Source organism: Kogia breviceps, chromosome X (assembly GCF_026419965.1).
Source record: "Kogia breviceps isolate mKogBre1 chromosome X, mKogBre1 haplotype 1, whole genome shotgun sequence".
NCBI classification, from domain to species: domain Eukaryota; kingdom Metazoa; phylum Chordata; class Mammalia; order Artiodactyla; family Physeteridae; genus Kogia; species Kogia breviceps.
Window position 1 is genome coordinate 34,108,489 of NC_081330.1, and position 25,609 is coordinate 34,134,097.

A 25,609-nucleotide genomic window follows, 5' to 3' on the forward strand; every position below is an offset into this window, starting at 1 on the left:
TCAGGTACCAGCCCAGCGGCCAGAAAGGCAGAACCCCGCACCCGCCTTTCTGGAGAGAGGTAGTGAGGGAGAGAAAAGACAAAGCCGAGCTTTGGGGCTGTGTGGCCGGGCCAGGAGATGCTGCCAGCTAGCGGACCTAAGCGCCTGCAGGTTGCAGGTATGAATCTCAGCCATTTCTTCCCAGGAAGGTTCAAGAGGGTTCAGGGAGCCCGAGTACGGCGTGAGTGGTGGCGGGTGGGGAGGTGCCCCACGTGACCCGAAGGTGCAAAGATCAAGGAGGGGTCCAAGTGGCCGGTGATACCCACCCCTCCATACACACACAGACGCCACTGCCACCGCTAAGCAACTTACTCCCTCACCCTGAAATACCGCTATCCATCCCCACTCCTTTTCTATCTAGGTTGGGTCTTGGATGACCGACCCTAACCCTACGGGTGACAGGGGCAAGGATGTGAGAATTGGGCTGCGCCCCGAGGCTGCCTGCACTGGGTTACACTAGAAGGGTCAGGGATCCAAGACCCCCACGTCAGCTCCTGGCGACTCAGGGTCCTGCGCTCGGTGCCCAGGTCCTGCTGTCCACCGACCGCTCGCCCGCGCTCTCGCTCGCTCAACTCCCCTTCCCCCGGGATGACCCGTGGCTGCCCGTGCAGCCCCGCCACCAGCGGCTCAGAGCCCGGGCTGACGGGGGCCGGGGGGGGGGGTCACAGTCCAAAGGAGGGCCACTCAGGACAAGGGGCAAAGAGAGTCTGCCGGCCAGGCGCTCCGAGCTTCTCCGGTCCCCTCTACCCGAAACCGCGCTCAGCCCCCCAGTCTCTGCCACCACCCAGGGGAGGGGGAGGCCCGGGAAGAGCAAACGAATGAAACAGAAAATTCCGTACCGAGGGGGGAGAGATGAAACGGTGGGACAGGGCAGCGCGGGGGCTGACTTGGGGTTTCATCTGCGGCTTCCTTCCAGCCCTGGCTACCGAGCTGCAGAGAAGGCAGGAGCTGCTGCCCCATCCTCCCTCTCGCTCTTTCCCTCCCCCCTCCCCGCCTCCCCCGCCCTGCCCCGCCCGCCCCGCCTTGAGCTCAGAGTGTGTGAGGCACCCGGTCCAGGTTGGGGGAGGTGAGAGGTGCTTTCGCCAAGGCAGCGGTCTCCCCCAACGCCCCCCCCCACACACACACACCTCACAACCGCGACGGGTTCTCCCAGCTCGCAGCTTCCCAAAGGAGAGGAGAAAGAGAAAAGGTTCATAGGGAAGCCGGGAGCAGACAGAAGGGAAAGGGAAGAGCTCAGGGTTGGACATTTTTGGAGCTGGGGTGCGGAGGAGAAAAGGAGCGCGCCTCCTCGATTTTCCCCTCCCCACCCCTCTTTGCTTTTCTCTCCCCTTCGTTGTATAGCATTTTCCAGAAGCGGCAGTGGAAGGGGACAGAAACCTCTAGTCTAGAAAGATTTGGAAGGGTGGCCGGGGCTCCCGCCAGCCACTACCTAGCAGCTGGAGCTGGAGTGTGTGTGTGTGCATCTGAGAGTGCGAATGTGGGTCTCTGTCTCTCCCCGTGTCTTCTCTCTCTCCCCCTCACACTCCCGCGTCAGCTACCTCTGTCAGTTCCCCGTGTCAGTTTCTTCCCCTGCTCTTATTGTGTGTCAGGCTGCGGGAAGGAGTGTGTGCCTTTGAAGGGGCCCACGTTGGGTCAGAGAGCTGGGAGAAGCGGGCGAGGACAAGGCAGGGGCGCGGGTAGAGCAGAGAGTTTCGGGGTGCTGACGAAGGCGAAAGGTGAGCAGAGCCGGCCGGCCACAGGGAAGTTTGGGAATGACTGAGAAGCGAAGGGAGAAACAGCGGTAGGAGCCGGCACTTGCGCTTCTGGCCACGCCCCGCCCCTTTCCCGGTGCTCATCCGCCCACCGGCCAGGCAGCCTCGAGGCCCCGGCTGGGCTGTCCCAGGCGGTTGCTGTTGGCGCGCTGCGGGAGAACCGGTAAGGCGGCAGCACCGAGCTCCTTGGCTCTCGGACGCCAGACGACGCACATCCGAACAAATCACTTGGCCTGGGGTAAGTCGACCGGCGGCCCAGAGCCCTCTTGCTTTGCTGCCGGAGCGCTGCCAAAAGGCGGCGAGGCGCGGGCTGAGTGAAGATGCTGGGATGCTGAGGGCTGGGAGGCGCTGGCTGGCTGTGGGCTAGGGTGGTGGGGAGCAGAGCGAAGCGAGCAACAGATTGTTTTTTGGACACAGGGAGAGAGAGATGCTGGGGCTCTAGGGGTGTTAGGACAAGGTGGCTCTTGGCAATGTCCAAAAACATCCTTTTCATTTGGGATGTTCTCCTAAACCAGAGCTTTGCCCTACCCCTGGACAGTGATCTAAGATCTGAGATCCATATTGACCTGGGAGATGGGCATGGAATAAGGACACTGGCCCTTTGGCCAAAAGCCACTTTAAGATGCCGAGAGCTGGAGGTGAGCTCACGAGGGCTCAGGAATCAGAGCCCCCATTCACCTTCTTTCTGTTTTGTATCCTTCAAACTTATGAAATGGCCAGACTCATTTCCCTGGATCCTTAAAGGAACCAGGAAATACAAATAGGGAGACATCAGTCAGATCTCTGCTGCAAAGTAGACACCCCCTCTCTCCCCAAACACACACACTGACTTGGACAAACAGTCATGATCATGATTGTACCCCCCCACACACAGGTACTGAGCTGTATTTCCAGATCCTGATCTTTCTCCATGGTCTCTAAGAGTGAAACTAGGTAAAGGGCTCTTACCCCCTTTGCCAGCTTGGGCTCTTCTTGCCACAGTCAAGTATGTGGTGATGGTTACCACAGGAAGCCAGGAAAGCGGTCTGGAAGACAGTATCTCTGAACTTTACCTGAGTTTATCATATGAGTAGGAGAGATACAGGCTAATTAGTAATGCTCCCTTTAGAGATTGTGCATGTCAGCCTTGGCTTCAAATGAAAAAAATATTTACTACATTGACATGGCACCCAGATCCACTTGTCTATTGCTATATATTTATCTTCATGGCATTTAGCAAATATGGCAAGTTTATATATTAGCGTTTGTAATTGTCTATTGTCGGTCTCGGGCATTTATTTTTGGTGTTCTACAGATGTTGGTGTTTGGTGTTATATGATGTTTCCTTTCCTACAGACTCTTAAAAAGCTGAGATAAATGATGTCAAATGGTACCTTTCACCCAGTCTTTAATATCTGCTTATTCTAAACCAGAAGGCATGGAAATACATTTGCATAGTACAAAGTTGGTCTCAAAGCAAATGTTTACCCTAGGATAAAGGAAACCCAAAGGGTCAAGCTGTATTTGCCAGGTTGAAGGAAAAACTGAATGCCACTTGAAATCTGTTTTGGTCCCTGGAAGATGCTGTTTCCATGAAGTTTTACCATAGATAGATAGATAGATAGATAGATAGATAGATAGATAGATAGATAGATAAATAGATAAATAGATAGATAGAAAGATAGATAAGTTTTACCATAGATAGATAGATAGACAGAGAGGCAGATAGATAGAGTGAGTGTGACACTGCTTTCATAAAGTTGTAATATATGTGGTGTGTGTGTATTTTTTCAAGGACTCAGATCAACTCCATACAATCTGGGCTGTGTGCTGCTGTAGCCATGTGGGGAGTATTTGAATTTGTGCTTCCAAAGCATCCAGGCTCTTCTGTTAAACTTTCTATTTATTATTATGTTACCAGAATACAATGAATTACCTCTTTCCAATTCAGCAAATGAGAGAAACAGATTCTGCATTAAGTGAACTGTTTATGTTGCATCAGGCAATTTGTTCTAATGCTCACTGCCGAGAGACAGGATAGAACGATGATTATTCAAGTAGGAACTGAAAAGGTGCCCGTTCTGTTACTTTTTTAGGCAGTCATAAGCAAATATCTTCTTAGGTTAAAATTACACTTTCCCATAAATAGCAAAGACCAGGTTGCAGACAGGTAGGAAAGAATCAGCAGCTTCATACTAGGGGAAGAACTGAAAGTGTCAACAGGGATGAAGCCTAAGGTATAGGTCTTTGCTCTGTTCGTGGTGATGTGTGTATCTGGCTGCTGCAGTGGGTCCTGGTCCACGGTTCCTCAGGGGACAAGGAGATGGGCAGTTCAGGGATACAGAGCCATGTAATCCTCAGATGACTGAGGACTGAATGTTGACACACATTCACCTGGCTTTAGTGTATGCTCTAACGCAGAGACCTGGACCAGATAACATCTGCCATTTCTACAAGCTATAAGAGCTATAGCACTATGAGTCCATTCTTTCTAGAATTAACAACTGAAACAAGAATGACACATAGAACCACAGTGTTTAGAGAAGGCCAGGCCAGAAAATTACAGATGCAGTGGGGATGAAGAGGAAAAGGATAGGACAGAACCCAAAGATGTTTTGAAACACGGAAAGAAAACCATCCAGGTGTTTGCTTTCTTTTTCTCTGGCTGGGGATGGAATTAGTCCAGGAAATGGATTCAGAAGTGAAGCACCCTAAAATTGCCTACGATTTGCCTTGTAAACACTGCCAACAGTGAGAGAATTCCTTAGAACCTGAGAATGGGGAGCACTGAAGTACATTTTCACTTTTGCCATCTCATTTCACTCCTTGGCATATTCAATTCCAATCTATGAGCCATTCAGGTACTTTATTGTCAAAGGGATAATTTCAAACATGTCATGGTATTGCCCTCCAGCCTGCTTCCAAATATTCTACTTTGTCTTTTGCCATGACTCCATCACTGAAAGAGAAGGACCAAAATATTTCTGCCTGCTTTACTTCTGCCAAAGTTTCTTGTTTTCAGCTAAGTAGACAGTTGTTCAGAAGCCTCCTGTGAGCTGGTGGGAAATAAGAGGGGCAGGACCTTTCTCCACAGAGTGCCCTGTGCCACTGGCCTGATCTGGCCTGGCTAGTTTCCAGATATCTGGGGAGGGGTACGACAAAGTTTGCAGCCTGCAGACAGAAATGATGCCTCATTCTAGGCAGAAGTTGTAGCTAATCAACCCCAGACCAGGGCTAAGCTGAGGCTCGCCACTGACTCCAGAGCTTAGTAGCTGAGGTTTCCATAGTATCATCCTTTCTAAACTCACATAGCTTCCCTTCTGTTGGTGGGTCTCTCAAGCCCTTTGTCCAGTGAGACCAACCAACCCATCCCAATAGCAAGGAAGGGGTCCTGAATGACCCAGTTGTGGTCTCATAAGCAAACATGTACACCATACTCAACTGAGCAAGAAGAGATAATTTAAAAAATAATAATAATAAAAGCTGGTGGGACAAAGCAAAAAATGCAGTTCGCTGGGTCAGGGAACTCTGCAAGTTCCCTAGATTTGGTTGTCCATCACTCACTGTGGAGTTGATGCTGGTAGCCCACGCAGTTGCCCAGCTTTTTGCCTTAGCAAAGGCAAGGAAAGAGCTGATGGTAGGAAATAAGCAGGGATCTTGGCGGGGCCCAATCCCCTCATTTCTCCTATAAAGAAATTGAGGCCCAGAGAGTAGAAATGACTTCCCCAAAACACAGAACTAGCTAGTGACAGAACCAACCCAGGACTGCCTGCTGGTACTGAATATATTTCCTAAAGCTCTCTGAAGATCTTTCCAAAACATTAAGAGGTAACAAAAGCCAAGTTTATCAAGATCGCAGACCTCTACTTCCATCCCATATTTATATATTCATACTTATATGTTTATTGCCATATCGTGTGCCTTGCCTTCTCACCCACCATCTGCCCCCAGCACACACGCACACACAACACACACACACACACGCACGCACACACACACACCTAACTTGCTAGCTAAGAAAACATGGCATATGCCTATAGCCAGTATATTCAGGTGGTGGGCAGAATTAAACATGACAAAGATTTAGCTGTTCACACTTATCTGATTGATATGGCTCACACCACCAACAGCAAGACACCTAGAAAACCCAGTCTCTGCTGCTCCCTTTTAGCTTTGAGGAATGGAAGCTGGTAGAATCTAGTAACTATGGTTTAGGCTTTGTATACTCAGAATCGGCAACCATAAATATGTATGCATACACACACACACACACACACACACACACACACACACACACACTTCCTGAAAAATTAAAACAAAGGAACTAGAAAAGGGAAGGCAGATGATTTTCATAGTAAAGTATGAGAAGAAGGAAGGTTTGTAGGGAGGGTGTTTCCTGCCTCCATTCTTTAGCCCTGATGCCTGGTTTCCATTAATCCCACTGTAGTTTTTTTTAGGATCTGAGAAAAGATGCCAATGAAGACATGTCTATTACAGCCCAGAAGGATGATATGAAAAACTCTCACATTATAGGGAGAATATCACAAGGATAGGAAAGAGGCTAGAATGAGTGGGCTAAGGCCTTGCTACTCCAAGTGTGGTCGGCACAGTGGTAGCACCACCATCCCCTGGCAGCTATTTATAAATACAGAATCTCAGACCCTTCCTCAGACCTACCGAATTAGAATCTGACATTTAAGAATATCCCCCAGTGATTTTTTTGTATGCTAAAGTTTAAGAGGCACTGGCTAGAGCTTATCCCAAAAAGCATCAGAAAGTCATTTGAAAATAAAGAACTACCTACTGGGCATGTAGGGACAATTCATGCAGCTTATCATTTAAAAAACTAAAAATATGAACTTCCCCAGGCCCACTTCTCTCTGCATTCAGTGTAAAAGCCTTAAGTGTGGGCAAAAGAGTTGACTGAAAGGAAGCCACCAGGGCAGGTTGAGTCCCTATCACAATTTGAATCTTTCCTGCCTCTTCTTCCTTTGCATCTCTGTCTGCTTTCCTCTTCTGCTTTTAAGAGCCCACGTGATCATATTGGGCCTACCTGGATCATCCAGGATAATCTCCTTATTTTAAGGTATTCTAGTTAACAACCTTAACCTAACACATTGACAGGTTCTGGGGATGTGCTGACATATTTACAGGGCCATTATGTTGCCTACCATAATCTTCTATGTGTTGAGTGCTACAAATACATTATCTTAAATAATCTTCACTACAGTCTCTAAATGATAGGTATTATTACTCCCATTTAACAGATGGGGAAACAGGATCAGGCAAGTTAAGTGGTATGCCTGATATTGTACAGCTAGTAAACGGTGGAGGCAGAATGGGAACACAGGTGTCTCTTCCTCCAAATCTTGCATTTTCCCCTTGGCTTGCATTATAATGCCTGCTCATTATCAGAAAGCTCTTTCAATTGTTATTTTTGTTTTCCTTGTTGCTGTTTGTTGTTATTTTGTTTTGTGTTTTCTTTTTATTTACATTTTTGAATAGGTAATTTATGTTCATTGTTTGAAAATCAAAATATATAAAAGGGTATTCGGTGACAAGCCTTGCTTCCACTGTTTCCCATCTACTTGGTTGCCACCACCCCTGCCCCATTTTATGTTTTCCCCTCTAGAACTTCTGAATGAAAATGTAAGAAACTATGAATTGATGTGCAGAAAGGTTTTTACATCATAACAAAACCTCTCAAGCTACAGCCCAAATCCATTTTGTCCTTTTGCTGCATTCTCAATACAAGACAACTTTGGAAGAACTAACACCTGTGTTAAGGGACAAATCTTTGGGCCAATCAGTTATGCACGCAATTGCTGGCCACGCCCACTTTCTATAATGCTTTATAGTCCCACTGACTCCATGGTGTTCACCTGAATATTCTGTACATCATATAACCCTAATGCCTCAATATTTTTATATACCCCACCAATTTTATCTGAACATTCCAGAATCCTGGAATTCCAGGAAGCACAAACACAAGAGGGGAGGGGTGGGGGAGGGAGATAGAGAAAGGAGAGAAGTGTTCACAGTGCACACTGGGGGAAAAAGCAAACATTAAAAATTCATGAAATATAGTTATCATTACCCCACAGAGTAACAAGGGGATCATACTTTAGTATAAATAAGCCCAATGTCTTATTTATAAATAATCTTTTAAAAATTGACACAGCTTTCCATCTAACTTGCAAAAGAACGTGGAACTTTTGCATAGTTGTAAACACTGAAACAGACTACCATATAGTTGGGTGGCATGTAATATATCAACACGCAGAGAAAAAGATGACAAGTTTGGTATAAACAAAGAATTGAGTAAAACTGATAACAAAATCAATACGCCACAGTTAATTATTTCTGTTATCCCTGCTATGGACATTGTAACTTAAGAACTGCTTCTTCCCAACATATCAGTTGCATGCAGTATATACTTGCCTTCTCGTAGCACAAAATAGAACATCTTATCATCCTTTTTTTTTTTTAAACCAGTATTTTTCAAAATGTGGGCAATGATTCATTAATATACTGTGAAATCAATTTAGTAGTTCATCACCACTATTTTTAAATAAAATAGATTAAAAGAGAAAAATGTGAATCACATGTAGTAAGAGTAAACATTGTTTCATGAAACTTTTGTTCAGTACCGTATGTATGTGAGTCTGTGACTGTGAGTGTGTGGTGAACGTATGTGTGTGTGTGTGTGTATGTGCACGTTTGTGTGTATGTTGGATCCTATGTAAATTATTTTTTGCTGTGGGTTACTGTCAAAAAGTTTGATAAATATTGCTTTGAATTATTGGAACCACTGACTAGATATTATGAATAATCCTTATAAATAAATGAATCTCTGCCTAAACATAAAAACCTTGGTCTTCCTGAACTATTAGGGAACTCTATGCTACCCTTTGGCGTTGTAGTACCAAATCTGTGGCGATGCCCGGAAAGCAACAGGGATCCAAAGAAAAACTTAAAAATCCAATAAAAATGGGAATGCTTTCTCTCTGTGATGTAAGAACATCTGGGGATTTATGACACCTGGATTTGGAACTGAGCTTCCTAGTTGTCACTTCCATTGCCATCTCTTAGTTACAGTGGCTCAGGGGCCCTGGCCAGTACTGAACATTACCTGAAAATCTGCAGCTTACATAAAATATTTTACCTCAAAAGCCACTTTATGCTATAGACTGTGCTGACATCTTCACAAAGTGGTCATCCCCAGAAACATTTCCTAGATTGGTACCATTTAGTCTAATAAATACCAAGCAATAAAGAAAGGTATGTTTGGGGATAAATCAAGGAAAGAGCTGATGAAGTGGTGATGTATAAGTAAAGGTTTTCCTGGGACTGCAGAAAAGAGGATTTTCACATTTGTCATAGGATAATTATACCAGGGAAGAGAAAACTGAGAGAATGAATGGGGAGGAAAGAAAGAGGAGAGTGAAGTAGTAATTAAACAGTCGAATCCTCCAAGGGTTAACTGAGCCCCTACTGTCAATCACTTGACAGATGTTCACTGAGTGTGGACTAGGTGGAAGGCACTGTGGGATACAAATGTTCATGCCCACCCTTTCCCTCTAGGAGCTTACAACATGATCAGGAGTGAGTTGGATGAAGTAAAATCGTGGTATGGTTGAGTAGGATGCTGTGGTTTAATCCATTCATGGAAGTCTACACAGGCACATCTAAGAGACAGAACTGGGAAATTAGGTTGTGGTAAGTTTGTGGAGAGCTTTATATGTTAGGATGTGGCTAGATTTAATTTAAGTATGAAACAGAGATAGCGATGGATTTTGAGATAAGAAATGAAATAATGATAGCAATGTTTGGGGATGATTATCCTGGAAATGCAGGAAGGACTGATGGAGGAGCAAGCAATGGCAGGCATCCTCGTTAGGAAGCAATTATAGAAATCTAGGCATGAGGAGTAAGTGACACTGTGGTTGAGTATTGAATCTGAGTCCAAACCCAGTGTGGTGTGATTCTAGATCTGCCACACTGACCCTTAGTTTTCTCATCTATGAAAAGAGGATACTAAGAAGACCTACCTCATAGGAATGATATGAGGATAAAATGAGTTAATACGTATAAAGTACTTAGCCCAGTACCTGGCCACAGCAAGCACTTGATCCATGTTAATGGTTATGGACTTTATTACTGTTGTTGTTACTGTAGTAGTGGGCCTGGAAAGGAGGGGCTGTGAAAGACACCATAAGGAACAGTAAATATATTATGGCGAATCGCTGTATATGTGTGATGAAGGTAGTCAAAGATGACTGAAAGTTTTGTCCAGGTAACAGAGAATGATGATGCCATAAGGAAATGTGAAGGTGGGGTGAGATGGGAAGATGATGAATTGAGATTTTGATATAGTATTAAGTTTGAAGCCAGACAAGGCATCCTCGTAAAAATGTCCACCAAGAAATTCAGATGTGGGAATGGAGCTCAAGAGAGAGGTTAGGAAATGAGATGAAAATCTGGGAAGTCATAGATATACATATAAAAATGTTATCTCTAAAAAGTAGATTTACAATGTCTAAGGAAGAAAGTCTGAAGAGGGAGAAAAGCAGATAAACTAGAACCTGATGGTCCACGTTAACTGGAAGGAGAGGCACCAGAGAAAGAGTGATGAGAGGCAAAAGGATAACTGTGCAAAGCATCATGGAGAATTCAGAGGAAGAACATTCTATGCCTTGTGAACTTAAGATGCTTATAATCCCGATGAAACAATATGATTTTGAGACTTGTGACAGAGAGCATTATAAAGTATGGAATATGTAATAATGACATTCAATTTAAAAATATAAGCTCTTGGTTCCAAAATACACCTTATTTTATTGACAAGAGAGGTGAAGAAATGTTCATGGGTGTTTTAGCCCTTGAACGATGGATGACATTTGGAGATATATGGGGGGATGCATTTCAGATGAGAGGAACCATGCGATCAAAGTGAGGAGTTAGAAATTGGCACATCAAGTTTAAGGGAAAGAGAGGAGATACATCTGACAGGAGTGAAGAGAAGATTAGGAAAGGGAAGAGAGGAACATTTTTTTCAAATCAACCACATAGTTAATCTCCAGTTCCAACTAAGGAGAGATTTTAAATGTTCAGTCTCATCAAAAAGAGTCATGTACCAAAATGTTCATTGCAGCTCTATTTACGATAGCCAGGACATGGAAGCAACCTAAGTGTCCATCAACAGATGAATGGATAAAGAAGATGTGGCACATATATACAATGGAATATTACTCAGCCATAAAAAGAAATGAAACTGAGTTATTTGTAATGAGGTGGATAGACCTGGAGTCTGTCATACAGAGTGAAGTAAGTCAGAAGGAGAAAAACAAATACTGTATGCTAACACATATATATGGAATCTAAGGGGAAAAAAGTCATGAAGAGATTAGTGATGGGACGGGAATAAAACACAGACCTACTAGAGCATGGACTTGAGGATATGGTGAGGGGGAACGGTAAGCTGTGACGATGTGAGAGAGTGGCAGGGACATATACACACTACCAAAAGTAAATTAGATAGCTAGTGGGAAGCTGCCGCATAGCACAGGGAGTTCACCTCTGTGCTTTGTGACCACCTAGAGGGGTGGGATAGGGAGGGTGGGAGGGAGAGTGACGCAAGAGGGAAGAGATATGGGAACATATGTATATGTATAACTGATTCACTTTGTTGTAAAGGAGAAACTAACACACTATTGTAAAACAGTTATACTCAAATAAAGATGTTTAAAAAATAAATAAAAAAATAAAGCTAGATGTTTCATGTCATTTTTTTCTAACATGAAACTGGACTTCCAGTTTTCTCAATTAAGTGACTGAGTGAACAGTGTTGCTGTTAAGAAGGACAAGGAATGATGGAGGGAAAAGAGCAGGTTAGGGTGAGGGGATACAGGGGTGAGAGAGAGATGATGAGTTAGGTGTGGGACATGTTGAGGTCAAGGTGCCAGTGGACATCCAAGTACAGATGCTAAATAGGCAGTTAGATATGTGGGTTTATGACTCAGAATAGAAGTCTGAGCTGGAGACACAGATTAGGAAATCAACATCCCATCATAGTAATAACAATGAATGACAACTATTTTATTAAATATATACTACATTAAGGGCATGGTTGCAAGAGTTTTCCAAATAATAAATCATTTAACCTTCACAACAACCCTATGAGGTACCACAAGTAGTATCTACTGGAGCCAGGATTTAAACCCAGGCAAGTAAAACTCCAAAGCCCATGTGCTGAGCTACTATGTTAACAGCAGGTGTTAGTCATGGAACTAGAATCAATTATTCCAGCAGAGTAGAGTAAACAAAGAAATAAGTTAACTACTGATCCTTGGAAATGCCAACATTTGAGAGGTAGGTGGGAGAAAGGAAGCTTTCTGAAGAGGCTAAGAGATCATAAAGGTAGAAGGAGAACTGGAAGTAAGTGTTGCCTTCAAAATCATGGGGGGAGAAAGAAAGGGGGTGTGTATTATCAGCACTGAGAGCTGTAACCATTGGATTTGACAATTTGAGGAGCCCTGAATAATGTAATGGCTAGAGCTGAGGTCAGCGAACCACAACCATGGGACAAATCTGGCCTACCACTTGTTTGTCTATGGACTGCAAGCTAAAAATGATCTTCACATTTTTAAATGCCTGGAAAAAAGTCAAAAGAAGAAGAAGATTTCATGACATGTAAAAATTATATGAAACTCAACTTCAGTGTCCATAAAATAAAGTTTTATTGGAATGCAGTCACCCTCATTCTTTTATACATCCTCTATGGCTGCTTTCAGACCACAATGGCAGAGCTGAACAGTAACCCCAGAGACTATAAGGCACGCAAACCCTAAAACCTTTATTATCTAAGCCTTTACAGAACAAGTTTGTGAACCCCTGAGTTAAAGAATGGGCTCTAATGTCAAATCACCTCTATTCAAATCCCAGCTCTACCACTCACTAGGCTATGTGACCCTGAACAAGTCACTTAGAAGCTCTAACCAACGCTGTCTGTAAAATGGGGATTATAATAGTACTGACCTCATAGGATTGTTGTGAGGATCAAATAAGACAATTTGTATAAAGTACCTAACGGTGCCTGGTTCATATTTAGAACTTAATGTGAGCTGCTGTTAATGTTGTGATGTGGTAGAAATCAGTCACGGAGACAGAAGCCAAACTGGAGATGAAGACTAAACAAATGGAAGCTATGATTTTGAGAATTTTCATAGCAGAGTTGAGAATGGGGAAGGAAGTAGCTGGCGGGGGGATTCTTATTTTTGATGGAGAGACGCAAACACATTCAAGGGCTGAGAAGGGGAGAATTGGGTGAAGAAGACTGAGCATATGGGAGAAAAGAAATGGAACAACACACTGTGGAGGTAGGAGGTAGAGGACCAAAAGCAGGGGTGGGGAGATTAGCCTTAGAAAGGCGTGGGAACAGCTGAAAAACGAAAATAAAGTTAGATACAAATATAAGATTTGCCGTGGAGTGGTGGAAGTTCATATCTCAAAGACCCTTTCTTCTGTGAGGCAGGAGACAAGCTCTTCTGTTGCGAGGCAGGGGGCAGTGGGACAGGATGGATCCCTGGATGTGGGACTTTTAAAAGGAAGTAGACCCAGGAAATGCAAAAAGGAGGTGTGTGTGGAATGGCACTGGAGGCTTGGCCTAGCTTGGAAAATCAGAACTTGGCGGCACCAATCTGCACAGTCATGTAACTTTCTCTAGAGGTATTTGAAAGTCTGGGAGAAGAGATCTAGGAAAGGAAGAGTTGAGTTGGGTCAGGATTTGCAGATGGGCTGAAAGACTTGGAAAATGCGACACCACCACTGGCAACCACTTGATCCCATACCAGCCTGTCCTCGGAACCACTACCTTATTAGCAGGCCTTGCAGCTTGCTCATCTTTATCCTGCCTGGTGTGGCATCAAATTTGCACAATGGCACAGCCTCTCCAGACATTTCTAGATTTCTTTCCCTGAAATCTCTTTGCAACGTGATAACAGACAGACGGTAGGCTGGAAACTCGGAGGAGAATCGTAAGCTGTGACTTTTCGGAGAGGGAGTGGTACTGCTGAAGGGTGAGGGCTAGTGCCAGAGGTAGCTTGAGTACCGATCAGGACTCCAAGAGCCCAGCAATAGAATCCCTTTTAATTTGCAAGAGGCAGGAAGCAAGCTTTATGGCGTCCTGACATGGATCCAAATAAAATGCTACAGCAGATAGTACGTTAGGTTTGGTTCCCTTGAGACTCCAGAGGTAAAGTGACAGGGCTCACAGACCAACTCCTATCTGGACAAACTAAAGACAGAGCAGGGGTCGGGGAAGGGGACGTGTGTCCCTACTTGCTGGAGGAGGCCGGAGATACAGGGAACAAATGCTTTGGCCAGGAGTCAAGGTGGCAAGGAAGAAATGGAACAACGCGTGCTCCCAAACAGGTGCCCACTAGGCCCCCTTGAGATGTGCAGTCAGCTGACACTACAACAGGGTAGTTCTGAAGATTCTGTGCCACACTACCTTCAGAGAGCTCGAGCCTGGAGAAAGTGAGTCTCCTGAAGTCCCGTCCCCATCCTACCTTGACCTTCTGGCCTGGGGCCCAGACAAGTATGTGTTCCCCTTAGAGGCTGCCAGGCACATCGGTGGGTCTGATAACATGATGGAGGGGACCAGCTGGCCTTCAGATAGCACCGCATATTCCCAAAGCACTTTCTTATCTAGCCTTTTAAGCAGACTAGTACAGTGTCAAGAGCACTACCCTAGGAGTCAGGATTTTAAGCACTAGCTCTGCCACTTACCAGTACTGTGACCTTAAAGAAGACACTTAACCACTCTGGGCCTCAGCTTTTAGCATTTGTAAAATGAAGATAAGAGTAGTACTGTTCTTACAGAGTTGTTGTAAGGATTAAGTAACAGTGCTTAGCACAGAGCCTGGCTTATGATAAGCATTCATTAGCTTCCTCTGCCTCCTCCTCCATCCTCCTCATCCCCACGTAACATATAAAGATTTGAAGTGTGACTTCCAACAAAATGAAGCCTGAACCTTGGCTTTACCACTTACAGGTCATAAGACCTTGGGCAAGTCACATACCTCCCTGAGCCTGCTTCCTCATCCTCAGTTTAAAGCAAACTTGCCGATTAAACAAAATACAGTGTGTGGAAAGTATACAGTACCACCCAGATGCTCATTTTCTGTTTGAAAGAGCCTCACCCCATTTTTACAGACAGGAAAAGGGACCTGAGAGGTAAAGGCATTTATCCAATGAAGCAATGGCAAACCAGGGATGAGAACCCAAGACCCCTCTACTCCCAACCCAGGGCTCTTCCCACTCATGTTCTCTGGGAGCAGTTGGTCCTCTACCCAGAAGAGAAGGTCCCATCTGGTCCCAGCAGTGGAGACTGCTGATGTGTGTGCTTCCCTGCTGCTCACCAGCCAGAAAGGCAGCAGCACAGACTGAGTCCCTTTCAGGCAGATGTCAGAAGTGAGAACTTCACAGCCTTCTGTAGCAACTCCTGTAGCAACTGAACAGTATTTGGAAATAACGGGCTCTAGCTGTCCTCATACTAGAAATACTTTCCTCTCCCCACTACCAGCTGACCTTGGCATCTGAACCTCCAGCAGGTGAGCATTGTTCCTTTAAGCCTCAGTCCTTATTCAAAAGATGAACTCCCTAGGACCTGCCTACAAGGCCTGCTACCAAGAATCAGTCATCAGTTCAGTAGTAGGAATCAGATTCTCCAGCTCTTTCTCTCTCTGGGAGGCAGGAAGAGGGAGATTTAAACTACAGGACACTGCTCAGGCCTCCTGTACAGCTAGAGAGCACTGGGAACAGCAGAGAAGACATTATAAACAGAGAGACAGACACAAAAAGGGTAGGCTGATAAAGCAATTCATCTGTACCCTGTCTGGGGATGGAGGGACAGGAAGGACTGAAGAGACATCCCTGGAAGGTAAAAAGAGCATGGACTTGAATGCAAAGGTCGGTTCCCATGCTATCAGCAAACTTCTTAACCTCTCTAAGCCTCAGTTTTTTCACCTGTAAAATGGGATGATAATACCATCTACCTCACCAGATTATTTTGTAAGTAAGAAGAAATAATGTGTATGAACATGCTTAGAAATCCCTACCCAGACATAAGGGATTATTAGGACTCCAGCACTCAAGGCACCCGGTGAACCTCCCAAGGGAGGCTTAAGGGTGCAGTGACCTTGACAGCTAATGACCAGATGAGATGCATCTGGCGTCCCTTCCAGCCCCTCTGTTGTTAAGTGGAGCATGTCATGCACCTGCCATGCTTCATCTCTCAGTCTATCTCCAGCAAAAGGGGAGTTTACCAGCTCTCCCAGGGGCCAGCAGTAGGTCTTAAGATCTCTGATCCCAGAGCAGAGGAGGTGGGCAATGGACAGAGGGCAAGGTTCTTGAGACTACATGTCTTTCTGGCCACAACCTCCAGACAGACATAACACCCATGGCACAAGCTGGGGAGGCAGAAACAATTAGGTTGACCTCTCAGGGACATGGCTCTGGAGTCATTAAAGCAATGAAATAATTAGCCTGCCAAATCTGAGACCACAGACACACATTCCAGCAATATGGCAAAACAGTTGTCTCAGGAAATAAAGCAATATATAAATAATTACTGAGACTATTAGCTATTTTTTTTCTCTCTCCCTTCCCCATCCCTGACACTACTGGGATCAAAGACCCCACAAGGGTGACAGTCGGAGGAGAGAGGTGACAGCAGAAGGAATAGCTGGGGCCAAGGACTCCATGTGGCCAGACGTTGAGAGCCCTGCAAAAATGTCTGCCTGCAAAGCCCCAAGGGGCGCCACAGTCTTCTCTGTGAGGAGAGCAGGCAGGGATGGGCCAAGAGCAACCTCCAGTAAGAGATGGAAAAGAGATGTGACTGGTGATAGGACAGAGAGGTACCTAAGGCCCTCTTGTCAGGGCCCAATGACTCAGCCCCAGCCCCAAAGAGGTGACTGGTCCCAAGCAAGGCTGAGCTTCCCAGTGTGTGAGATAGGGAAGTAGAGAGAGTAGCAGGATGCTGGGCTGTGCATTCCACCCTGCACGGGCATTCCCACCATACCTTCCTCTTTTCTTCTCCCAAATAAGCCCCGCACCTAAAGTGACAGGAATGGAGACAGTCATTATACAGACATAAAATCACAGTTGGGGGCTTCCCTGGTGGCGCAGTGGTTGAGAGTCCGCCTGCCGATGCAGGGGACACGGGTTCGTGCCCCGGTACGGGAGGACCCCACATGCCGCGGAGCGGCTGGGCCCGTGAGCCATGGCCGCTGAGCCTGCGTGTCCGGAGCCTGTGCTCTGCAACGGGAGAGGCCACAACAGTGAGAGGCCCGCGTACCGGGGAAAAAAAAAAAAAATCACAGTTGGTAAGGAGGGTACAAGGCTGGCCACATTAGCCCTCAAACCAAGCAATTTAGAGTTCTTTGTACTCTCCACTAGAATTTATTTTATTAAACACTTGCTATATGCCAGATACTGTTATACAAATATTAACTCATATAATCTTCATAACAGCCCTATAATGTAAAGACTATGATAATTCCCATTTTACAGATGAGGAAAGCAGGATATTAGATAAATTGCTTAAAGCAACACAGCTAGTATGTGGTAAAATCAGGATTTGACAAAACTACAATGAGATATCACCTCACACCGGTCAGAATGGCCATCATCAAAATATCTACAAACAACAAATGCTGGAGAGGGTGTGGAGAAAAGGGAACCCTCTTGCACTGTTGGTGGGAATGTAAATTGATACAGCCACAATGGAGAACAGTATGGAAGGTCCTTAAAAAACTACAAATAGAACTACCATAAGACTCAGCAATCCCACTACTGGGCATATACCCTGAGAAAACCATAATTCAAAAAGACACATGCATCCCAATGTTCATTGCAGCACTATTTACAAGAGCCAGGTCATGGAAGCAACCTAAATGTCCATCAACAGTTGAATAGATAAAGAAGATGTGGCACATATATACAATGGAATAGTACTCAGCCATAAAAAGAAACAAATTTGAGTTATTTGTAGTGAGGTGGATGGACCTAGAGTCTGTCATACAGAGTGAAGTAAGTCAGAAGGAGAAAAATAAATACCGTATGCTAACACATATATACAAAATCTTAAAAAAATGGTTATGAAGAACCTAGGGGCAGGACAGGAATAAAGATGCAGATGTAGAGAATGGACTTGAGGGCACAGGGAGGGGGAAGGGTAAGCTGGGATGAAGTGAGAGAGTGACACTGACATATATACACTACCAAATGTAAAATAGATAGCTAGTGGGAAGCAGCCGCATAGCACAGGGAGATCAGCTCAGTGCTCTGTGACTACCTAGAAGGGTGGGATAGGGAGGGTGGGACGGAGATGCAAGAGGGAGGAGATACGGGTATATATGTATATGCATAGCTGATTCACTTTGTTATACAGCAGAAACTAACACAGCATTGTAAAGCAATTATACTCCAATAAAGATGTTTAAAAAAAATCAAGATTTGAACCCAGGCTAGCCCAATTCCACAGACGAGACCATGCTCTTAACCTCTGTGTTATGCTTCCTGACAGCTGAAATTCAAACTGTACACCTACTATGTTTTACTGGAATTCTATAGTTTGTGGGCATCTTCTACCAGTCTAAGCATTGATGGTGGGCTCCATAAGCTCCAGGGCAGGCATTGCTGGGTCACTGCCAAATTCCTAGGGCCTAACATAGGGGCTCAATGATTAAATGAAGTTATTCATTAATTACAGATTCAATAAGTTTTCTCTGAAAACCAACTAAATGCCAAATACTATGCAAATGTTTAGGATGGGGGAGAAGTAGATAAGACCCATCTCCTTACCCCCAAGCTTGTTTTATTTGTGGAAAAACAAATAACTGCAATACCTTGAGACAGGAGCTATTGTCAATGTATGGACAGAATTACAGACAACTCTGGGACCAGGGAAGCACAGAAGCAGGACTGTTTCCTTCCGCCTGGCAAAGTCAGGGAAAGCTACCAAGAGGGGTGGTAACAGTTGAGCTGCAACTTGAAGGAGAAGTAGGTATTCACGAGCAGAGAACAGGTGTCAGGTGGCAGCGTCCCAGGCAAAGAGAAAAAAGCATGAGGGAAGTTAGAAATGTGCTGGGGACAAATAGTGTGGTGTGGCTGGAGTCTAGGATCTGTGAGTGGAGTGGGAATAGCAGAAAGATACCTCTGGATAGCTAGGTAGGGGCCCACTGATCAATTCAAACTTGATCCTGTAGCCAGAGGAAAATCAGCAAACTCTTAAGTATGGGAAAGATATGATCAGATTTGTGTTCTGGAAACCTCATAATCATTGAGTGAATGACAGAGAAGAGCATGAAGTCAGGGAGATCACACAATATAGTCCAATAGAGTGATGGCAATGTCCCAAACGCAGACAACAGCTATAGGAATAGAGAGAAGGGAATGGAGGTGAGACACGTTTTCGAGGCTGTATTGACAGCACTTAGTGATGGGATGTGGGAGAGTGATGGAAAAGGGGGATTCAAGGATGACTCCCACTTTCCTGGCCTGGGAAACTGCATAGATGGTGTTGCCAAAGACTAATATAAAATATGTGTGGTAGATTAAGATGGGAGTGGTGATGAATTTGGTATTATATCTGTTACGTTTGAGGTATGTGTAAAGGGATTACATACCAGTGGTGATGCCCAGTAGGCAGTTGGACACATAAGTTCAGGAGAGGGAGGTAGAAAGAGATTAGATTTGCTATTCATGGCTATACAATTCAGTCACAGAAACTATGTGTGTGAGTGCGACTGATCTTTTTTAAAATGACCCAGACCATGACTTGATCCATCCTATGTTGAAAGGGAACTCTCTAGGTCTTCAGACAAAATGATATGGCTTGCTTTTCTATGACCCCATTATCTAAACTTTTCAGTAGGGGGATTATTCCCATACAATATTTCTAGATGATTAAGGAAAATCAATCACTGATATGGACAAGGCAGAGGGTTGGCTCCCATTCTGAGGGCATTGAGCCAGAGACCCTGGGCACTTCCTTCCCATTTCCAAAGCTAGCTGTCTGAGATGTATGGGCTGCCATAGTGGAAAGCAGCTCCATGGACTCTACATTACAGAAGGGCCTTCATCTTTCTTCCAGTTGTCCCCTGGCCCTGATGACTCACTGACTAGAGGCCCAGAGCAAAGCTTGGCAATAGCCTTTTCTCTTGTGAGGAAAATTAAGGAAAAAGAAAAAGGGCGATGATGGTAAATTGCTTGGTGACTTTGAGTGAGTAATTTATCCTCCCTGTTGCTTGGGAAATAATGATATTCAGATGACCTATTTCACCAGAAAGCTTTGAAAATGAAATGAACTAAAGAGTATGAAAATGCCTTTTAAAATATATTGTATTGTAGGTGAAATAGATCATAATTTCAAGCACCAAAATCCTTGGACTGTACTTTACAATCTATCATTGTTCCAATCAAAAGTGATATTTTTACTCTGCCTCCATTTGCTTTCCTATATATGAAAGAAGTGACCATGGAACTTTGTTATTTGAAGTGTTTGTATATTTGGGGTAGGGTGGGGAGTATGTTGGCTTGTCGACAAACTAAATTTTTATAAATGGCTTTGGCATAAGTAAGCACTTAAAATGCTAAGTATATTTTTTATACTACCTGACATTATTCTTTTAACCTTTCATATATCTTCCTCCGATATCTCTTTTGCTACAAGGAATTCATTCAGGCATACACTACTGAGCCCAAGCCCCTGTAAGGAAAGGGAAAAAAAAAACAAAAACCAATCTCCCTGTGCCTCTGTGCCTGCTCTACAGGCAGAAGGGCTCCTTTATTTAAATTAATAAAATAAAAATTAAGGCGTCATTAATTTTCTAGGGCTGCTGCCTTCAGGTGCATTTTTAAAAAGGAGGAAGCATCAACCCCTGAGATGTCTATAGTTCTCAAAAGCCAAAAATGAGCATGAAGACGTGCTAATATCAAGCAGAGACAGTACTGCACAGGTGAGGAAGGAGGAAGACATGCCAATGAATAAGAGTTCTTCAGCCCATAAAAGGTAAGCCTGGATAAAGCCAACAGACTTGCAGTCTGAATGAAATAGCAAGAAAGGTGAATCGGGACCCTACAGTCCAGAGTTCAAACATGCCATTCTAGAATCTCTAGGTCTCTTAAAGCCCCAGAGTCCCACCATACAACAAAATGAAATGGACTTAAACAGCCTGAGACCTGTCCTTTTGCAAACTAGCCTAAGACGTCAGTAAACAACTTCTAAGCAGAGAAAACATTTCCGGTGATGCCACCACCGTTCCTCAGTCTCATGGACTAAAAGCCTGGGTCATCTTACCTTCCACCTTTCCTTTGCCCCACATGATGAAATCGAGTCAATAAGCCCAGTTTATTTATCTTCTACGTGGTGTTGCTGCATATCTTGCTGCATTTTCCCATTGCTATTAGCCTAGTTACAGCCCTTATCACTTCCTGTCCAGACCAAGCGGTAGCCTCCTGGCTGGTCCAACTGCCTCCAGTCTCCCCATCCTCCACACTGTCACCAGATTCATCCTCCCTCGACATTATCCTTTGCTCAAAAGCTCCAGTGCTTCCTCACTGTGTACAGGATAAAGCTCAAACTCCTCTCCCAGGCCTCCGAGGCCTTTCCTTAGTTGACCCTAACCACATTTTCAGTGTTATCTCCTTCCATAAACCCTTCACTCTAGAAAAACAGCTACTTGCAGTTTCCCTCGGCACAACCCATGCTTCCCCCACGTTTGCCTGTACCATGTATTCAATCAAGAATATATTGGGAGGGCTTTCCTGGTGGCGCAGTGGTTGAGAGTCCGCTTGCCGATGCAGGGGACGCTGGTTCGTGCCCCGGTCCGGGAAGATCCTACATGCCACAGAGCGGCTGGGCCCGTGAGCCGTGGCCGCTGAGCCTGCGCGTCCGGAGCCTGTGCTCCGCAACGCGAGAGGCCACAGCAGTGAGAGGCCCGCCTACCGCAAAAAAAAAACAAAACAAAACAAAACAAAACAAAACAAAAAAAGAATATATTGGGAGATTGGGATTGACATGTATACACTAATATGTATAAATGGGTAACTAATAAGAACCTGCTGTATAAAAAATAAAATAAAATTCAAAAAAATATATAGTTCCTGCTCTAAACTACCTCTCTAAATATTACCCATCCTTCGAGATCTAGCTCAAATTCTACCTCACTCAACAAATATACTGGGTTGGCCAACCCAATATATTGCGTGTCTAATATGTACCAGACATTTTAAAGCCTTTGCTAGCCTTTGTAGTCTTCGATGACTGCTCCCTTCCCTGAGTCTAAATAATTCCCTTACATTACTATTAGCCATGGTTTTCTGTCTATACATTTTTTTCTCCCCCCAAGTAGATTAAGCTCCTTGAGAGCAAGGACTTGGTTCTGTTATTTCTTTCTATCCAACCCTCACTCCACACCCTGCAAATAACACATGGCCTTCTATAGGATAGGAAGGAAATAAATATTTCTTTCAATTATTTTTATAACAGCATATTTACAATCAGAAATCTTATTGCTCTGGGAGAGAAATTCTGTCAGGTAGCATCGAAGCAGTCTAAATGAAGCAGGGAAAAAGTAAAATAAGTTGGTTATCTCAGCCACAATACAATTGAATTCCAAGTCTAGAAGGCAAATATATCTTGCTGATTAAATGGAATGGCCTGGAGATATAAAGAACGCCTATAAAAAATTTAGGAGAAAGATATATCATATAGGAGAAAGAGAAAGATGACTGTAACTTATAAAGGAAAATCAAACCATTATATCATTGGGATAAACTGTTCCTGGTTTTAGTCAGAAGAACTAATTCAAAACTCTCAGTAACTGCCAGTTAGGAGTTAGTTTTAGGCTTCCTTACAGATTGTGGATTAGTGTAAAGAAAAAACACGGAGATGGGCTGGCACAAGAAGAACTTGCTTCTGGACTTTTTCCTTTACTCTGTCTTTCCCTCCCTCTCCTGTTATTTCATCCCTGCTGGGGCCCCTACCACCAGTAGAGCCCATATATGCACACACACACACTCAGGTTTTGAACATTAGAGTGTGGGTATGTGTGTGAGAGAGAGAGCGGGGGTGAAGAGAGAGCCATTTATTAGCTGCCTTAGCAAATGTTGCTCCCCCCTGGCCTTCTTGGAAGACTCAGATTAAATTGGTGAGTATGGGACTACAGTCCTAACCTGAAACCAAATGCCAGAGACTCAGGAGCTTGCTTCCTGACCCGCTCTGCCTTACTCAGTACAGTCCAAGAAACCCTGTGCATGCTTAATTAATAAACAGTTGTAGAGCAACTTTGATAGCTTACAAGCTGAATCGGACACAAATCAGGATAGAGTTAACCCAAGAAATGTTTTCCTCACTAATGGAAGGAGGTTTGTAAAGAGGAAATAGAACATTAAGGTCTGGGAAATGGTCCACTGTTGGAGAGTCCAGGGAAAACCAAGATTAAGTCATCAAGTATCTTCATCTGAGTCCACAAAATAAGAAAACCAAGAAAGACAGGTTTTCATCTTCTCCACTTCACAGGGGAACTATAGAGGCATGAACTGAGAGAGAAAGCAAATTGCAGCTAACAAACTAACTCTTTCTTGTGAAGCCTTTCAAAATAGGCTTTGTCACTGATTCACAACCATTTTTTTTTGCCCCTATACCATTCATACAGACAACATCCTCCAATCAGCAACACATCTCATTACACAGCATAATTTACTGTAGAAACTCCCCCTGGGAAGTTCTAATATGTTTATGGGCACCCCCAGTGGAGAACCACTGAGCTAAACTAGTGTGATCAATTCAACTAAACACAGGAATCAGAAAGCACCAATGTCTTTGACACAGGGCCTCAGATAAAGTTATTTCAACTGTATTAATGTCCAAGTAATTTATTCTGCTAAATATATTACACTGATAGGAACACCCTCAGTGTATCAGCATTGGAAAATCTTAGATCTTAAATCCTTCAAAAGACATATTACGAGTATTTTTCACAATCTTGCCTGAATTTGTAAAAGTAATATCTTTTACTCCCTCTTGCTTCAAATTCTGAATGGTTGTATATGGCTCTGGGTGGATGCCCCTCCCTATACAGTATATAATTTCATCACTCTGAAGTAGTTTGGCAGGAGTTGTAAATTTAAATGTCTTCAGGGGCCAGAGGCAGATAACGTTAAGTGTGTGGAATGGTTGGATACAGGACAATTGGGAGTGGTGAGAATTGTGGTGATCAGGAAAGGATATGCTCAACCAAAGGACTTAAATTCAAAACTTTGTAAAACTACATGCTGGCTAAACATAGGTTTCTCAGGTTGGGACTCAACTTTTGGGTACCTCATTGGGATGGGCTTGATGAGTCCTCAATGGCTTTCAAATAGAGTATTTGGTCATGCTGTACTTAATGTTGCAAATCAACCAGAACTCTTTAAGGATCAGATTCTTTTTTTTTTTTTTTTTTTTTAAATTTTATGGTCACTTATTATTTATTTATTTATTTATTTTTATTATTTTTATTTTCTTTTTTTTTCCACTTTGCTTTAAGGTTTAATTAAATATCACCTATTTCTGTGACAGCAACATCTACATAAATAACATGAGGCCAGTAAAATTGCATAGGATTCGGAAAGTCAAACTAGTCTCTATCTCCCTGGTATTGTCACAACACCAAGAAGCCAAAAGGAGAAGAAACATGGTATCAGGAGCAATTTGTTTTCTGCATCTCACACAGTACAGTTTGTAATAGGTTCATGGAAAAGTCAGGTTGCCCTTTTTTTATTTGACATTTGTTTTCTTTTATCAACATAGATGTCAGTTTCTTTTTTTAATATACAGCAGGTTCTTATTAGTCATCAATTTTATACACATCAGTGTATACGTGTCAATCCCAATCGCCCAATTCATCACACCACGATCCCCACCCCCCCACAGCTTTCCCCCCTTGGTGTCCATACGTTTGTTCTCTACATGTGTCTGAATTTCTGCCCTGCAAACCGGTTCATCTGTACCATTTTTCTAGGTTCCACATATATGCATTAATATATGATATTTGTTTTTCTCTTTCTGACTTACTTCACTCTGTATGACAGTCTCTAGATCCATCCACGTCTAAACAAATGACCCAATTTTGTTCCTTCCTATGTCTGAGTAATATTCCATTGTATATATGTGCCACATCTTCTTTATCCATTCGTCTGTCGATGGGCATTTAGGTTGCTTCCATGACCTGGCTATTGTAAATAGTGCTGCAATGAACATTGGGGTGCATGTGTCTTTTTGAATTATGGTTTTCTCTGGGTATATGCCCAGTAGTGGGATTGTTGGGTCATATGATAATTCTATTTTTAGTTTTTTAAGGAACCTCCATACTGTTCTCCATAATGGCTGTATCAATTTACATTTCCACCCTCCCTAGCATTTGTTGTTTGTAGATTTTCTGATGATGCCCATTCTAACTGGTGTGAGGTGATACCTCATTGTAGTTTTCATTTGCATTTCTCTAATAATTAGTGATGTTGAGAAGCTTTTCATGGGCTTCATGGCCAGCTGTATGTCTTCTTTGGATAAATGTCTATTTAGGTCTTCTGCCCATTTTTGGATTGGGTTTTTTTTTGATATTGAGCTGCATGAGCTGCTTGTAAATTTTGGATATTAATCCTTTGTCAGTTGCTTCATTTGCAAATATTTTCTCCCATTCTGAGGGTTGTCTTTTGGTCTTGTTTATGGTATCCTTTGCTGTGCAAAAGCTTTGAAGTTTCATTAGGTCCCATTTGTTTATTTTTGTTTTTAT

At 43.7% G+C, this 25,609-nt stretch overlaps 1 protein-coding gene and 1 non-coding gene across 3 annotated transcripts in view; one reads left to right on the forward strand and one right to left on the reverse strand.

Annotated features, from left to right (window-relative positions):
• The window catches only part of LOC131748049 (uncharacterized), a 476,773-nt gene extending 475,787 nt beyond the window's left edge, over positions 1–986 (reverse strand). The window contains exon 1 of the transcript XR_010838556.1: positions 879–986. This is a non-coding gene — a transcript (uncharacterized protein). The remainder of the gene's footprint in view (positions 1–878) is intronic.
• Positions 987–1,999: 1,013 nt separating this feature from the next.
• Positions 2,000–25,609, forward strand: part of TRPC5 (transient receptor potential cation channel subfamily C member 5) — a 272,451-nt gene continuing 248,841 nt past the window's right edge. Inside the window, exon 1 of one of the 2 annotated variants that reach the window (XM_059050011.2) lies at positions 2,000–2,028. The gene's annotated coding sequence lies outside the window, so the exon portion shown is untranslated. Of the gene's footprint in view, positions 2,029–20,824; positions 20,845–25,609 lie in introns of those variants that run through there. The other variant, XM_067024307.1, reaches the window with a different exon arrangement.